Source organism: Trachymyrmex cornetzi, unplaced genomic scaffold (genome assembly GCF_001594075.2).
Source record: "Trachymyrmex cornetzi isolate Tcor2-1 unplaced genomic scaffold, Tcor1.1 scaffold195, whole genome shotgun sequence".
In the NCBI taxonomy this organism is placed as follows: Eukaryota; Metazoa; Arthropoda; class Insecta; order Hymenoptera; family Formicidae; genus Trachymyrmex; species Trachymyrmex cornetzi.
In genome coordinates this window covers 154,567-159,067 of record NW_017296580.1, presented here as the reverse complement: position 1 = coordinate 159,067, position 4,501 = coordinate 154,567, and positions in this window count along the sequence as shown.

Genomic DNA, 4,501 nt, shown 5'->3' with positions numbered 1-4,501 from the left:
GAGTGACACAACTAAATTAAGTTTCCCAGAAAAAGGAAAATCTATATTTCAATTTGGTAGAAAACTTTTGACTATTCAAATTATCAACAAAAAGAATATATTCTTAATGACATAATAAAATGTCATTTTTATCAGTTTTGTTTTATAAAAAAGACATCCTTTATAATTTGTGATGATATTGATGATTTTTTATGAAATTAAGTTAATTTACTTTTAATGATTGATATAGGATAGTGTTTATTTTTAACTTTATGAGATATAACTCGAAAATCGTATTTTTTTAGTTGTGTCACTTTTGAAGTAAGGAAGTGATATATGAATATAAAGCAATCTGTAATTAATGTATAATATAATATAAAATAATATATGCAAAAATATATTCATGAAAAAACTGGAAAGATTTCGAAAATGAATAAAAATATAACGGGATTTAATAACATTTGAAATTAGATATAAAAGATTCTAGAAATTTAAAATAATTAAGGAGAAAAGTAGAAAAAAAGAAAGCGGATTCTTGGAAACTCTCTTCATTCTTCAGGACAAAATATCAAGTGGAGAATTAAGGAACCTTGTAAAGTAATTAAGACAGTCTTTTTAATCGCGATTCGTCGACCTCCTTCCTCTTTTTGTATCACGCGATACTTTGTTACGTACCTTAACATTTTTTATTACTTTCGGTCGACGGCGAAACACACTCACGACTTCCTGCGAGATAGTATCGCGCTGAGTTATCATTAAGGGAGTCTTTGGTTGGGAGGAATTTTCTGTGTCCTGATGGTACACAAGCGCGACTCGTTTAATCATAGATTTGCATAGAGCATAGAGTTTCTATCAAAAAATAAAAGTGTTTCCCAGAAATCCGCAGATCTATATTATTTAGAATATACATACACATATATTGCTCTACCTATGAAAATACGCTATTAAAATATTTTAAAATAACTCCTACAATTAATAAAATGTTACGAAACATTAGATTCCGGGTTTTGCTTTTGAACTCGTAAATACTGTGTGTAGAAAATAGAAAATCAAAATGCACCTAAAGGAGTGTAGTTTTGAAACGCATCAATATTCAATTTTTAAAGTATTTTTTTAATACTTTTTTGCAATTCTTTCAAAAAATTTAATTTGATTAAAATTTTTTATTATTAAATTAAATTTTTTATTTTTTATAAAATTTTTTTTATTAAATTATTAGAGCATCTTGTACAATTAAGCGGATCCCCCCCCCCCCCCCCTCTCTCTCTCTCTCTCTCTCTCTCTCTCTTTCTCTCTCGTTTTCTAACGGTAATACGGTATTCTGGCACAAACGCTAAAGAGAGGTCTTTCTTCTGTCGCTCTCGTCAGAAGAGTCGCCACCTCTCCGTCTCGAATCCTTCCTCCTTTACGAAATGCAATTAAACCAATTACCGCGACCGCCGGAGAAATGAACGCGCGGGAGTTACGTAAAGTAATTGGACGCCTCTACTATGTGTGCGCGGATTTCCTAAAACGATAATTAACGAGTTATTAAGCGTCGGCTATCTTACCGTCGACGGTACTCGTCATTATCCGCGTTTCACACGAGCGCCGAGTGAAATCTGCAGCGATGAGCCGAAGATAGGAGAGCACGTACACACGCATACACACGCTCGACGCAACGCACACGCACGTGTAAGGCACCATAAATACAGGAATAACATACAGGAGCGAACTTACGTTATAATATAAAAACTTAGCTTCGGGATTCTAATCGATCATCAAGCGAACTTGATACGTATCTTCTAGAAATATTTGAAATATTTTAACACGCCCTAAAATTATTAAGAATTTTCTATTATATTTACGTGAAGTATAGAAAAAAAGCATCTTCTAACATTTCTCTGCTTAGCTATGTTTGCATTGCTGACACTAAAAAAATATCGTTGATCGTGGATCCCGGAAGATTATTATTCGTTTCTGCGTAAGTCGCGCGTAATGCACTTAATGGTGCGTCAGGTAGCGCACGAGAGTGCGTGAGATCCTTTGAGGCGTGAGCGACTACGTGTGGACGGACCTTAAAGACAGGATGCAATTACACAGAGTCTTAAGTGTTATCGTTAAAGTAAAAATGCACCTCTCATAAGTCGCGGCTCTCATTGTCAGCTTGCCTCAAGACATTTTACTTTTTAAATTAGATCGCTGCACGCGCACACTGATTCGGTCGACCGCGTAATTAAGGAAGAACTTCTGTCTCAAAATTAATAATTAATAAGGCATTATTAATTTCTATCAAGATATCCTAAATGCTTTTAGCCAAATTTCTATAAAATTGCTTCAAATAATTTTATTCTCGATATTCAAATGTTTTTATTGTGATAACAACATTTATTTCTATAAATTAATATCAAAATTTGTTTTATGCAAATTAAAAAAAAACCAATTTATGAGAAAAAGAAAAGATTTTTTTAGTATTTTTATTTTGGATTGAAGTTTATTTAAACTTTCTTTTTTTACTAAAGAAAATAGCATGTGAGAAAAAGATTTTGCAAAATATTTTGATTCAAAGATATAAAGAATAAAGTCTGGCAATTGGCGATGAAATTACTTCTTCGTGCGAAATGTATTTTTTCGTTCTAGGAATTTAAATTTATCGGATTTATAATTACGTTTAATACAATCGTGCGTTCTTTGCGGTGTATTCCTCTGTGTAATTACAAAGACGCTGATGATGTAGTTTTGTAACGCATACATCAAACGTGTGATCTTCCTAGGGAGGCTAGAAACCTCTTAACCGCCTGGAAACGCTCAATCAACGTTGTTCCGAGGTTGAGAACCCCGAAGCTGGTAATTAGCGTTATGAAGCTCGCTGCTTACCGGCGATGACTCTCAGATAAGGCGGACTTGTTACATTACGTACGTTCGGCACGCCACTATGCGAAGCTACAGCACGTGAAAGCGGCCATTATCTAGTTTTACTTTTGCGCAACCACATTACACCTTGCCAAAATGCCGCTGTTTCCTCCTAGCATCGCTTCAATCTCATGCGCGGCGATCACGCCGTGACGTTTCCGACATGAATGCTATCGATCATCCTAATCAACGCTAATGTGCATTAGCATCGCCAATGTTTCTCGTTTCGACAATTAATTAATCAACTTATTCCAAATTCGTTTTAATCGTGACACTCCTATTGTTCAAATATTAATTTCTCTTTACTGTTTCTATTGATCTTCCAGCTGTTTAAACACGCTTAAAGATGTATTTTTTAACAAAATAAAAAAATTATGTAAAAATTACATATTTTTCTGTATTATATTTGTGAAAATAATACAAAAAATTTAGCGGCGATTTTTTTTATATAGAATCTGGATAAAAAATTATTTAAAAAAAGTAGACATGTTCTTAAAAAACAATTAAAATAAAATGAGTCAAATTTCATTTAAATTATAAAAAATTATATTTTTAAATATAAATATTAATCTCTTATATCGAACTGTTCTAAATGCACACAACGTTCATTTTTATGTAGAAAATATAAATTTCCAATTTTCCAGTCACTTTTGCAAAGAAACTATACACGTGATATATTCTTAAATTTCATCTAATAGAACGTATGTTCATGATACAATCATCCTATTGCTTCGATGTCGACGCATTAACCGCTAACGCATTTATACGTGGCGTGAACTCGTTACTCCTACCGCAGAATTGCGATTGACATCGGTTCAACTGCCTTATAGGGGAATTCGATTCCTACTGCCTACACATGCCTATATTGATTCCGTTCGCAATGAATGCAAACCGACGAGCGCAAAGCTCTATCGGACGTAACTATGTAGCCGTGCAAGGGAGGACGAAACCATAGCGTCTCCTCTTGGCGAAGATGTTGAAGAACCGCGTGATTGCACGTCTCCACTGGACCATGATGGCCGCTCTGAGCACGGCTATTGGTCGATGGGTAATCACACGGTTCCTCTCTCGGCCCCTCTACCGTCCACGTACCCAGAGATACCCGCAGCCACTGTCCGGTGAGCCCCGGCGCTGTCATTACCCGATCATTTTTTGTTTCAGCGGCATTTAATTTGAGTCGCTCCCCCGACTTCCTTTCCCCGCCAGCGAGCAGGCTGGTTACTCCTTTCTCCATGAACACCCCTCCTTCTCTTCCTCCCCCTATCTCCTCGTCTCTCCCTTACCGCCTGATCTTTCTTCTTGGTGAACCTCGTCCGCGCCTCCTGCGTCAGCTTCATCGCGCGGGGTTAATTCGGCTGACTCATTGTAATTCGGTGTATGATCGACACGTTATCGCTCACGCATTAAGTGTTTTTCGTGGAATAATGATGTTGAATATTTTGATAATATCCCGTGTAATAATATTGTTTGAATAGAGCATAAATGGACAGGCTAAAAACGATGGAATCGTACGGTAAGAAGTAACTCTTTTACTTTTGCTTAAATCGAAATATCTCTGTGGTATACATATATGCATTTTTTATATTGCATTTTTATATCAAGATAATTTTGTTATTTATTGTTATATATA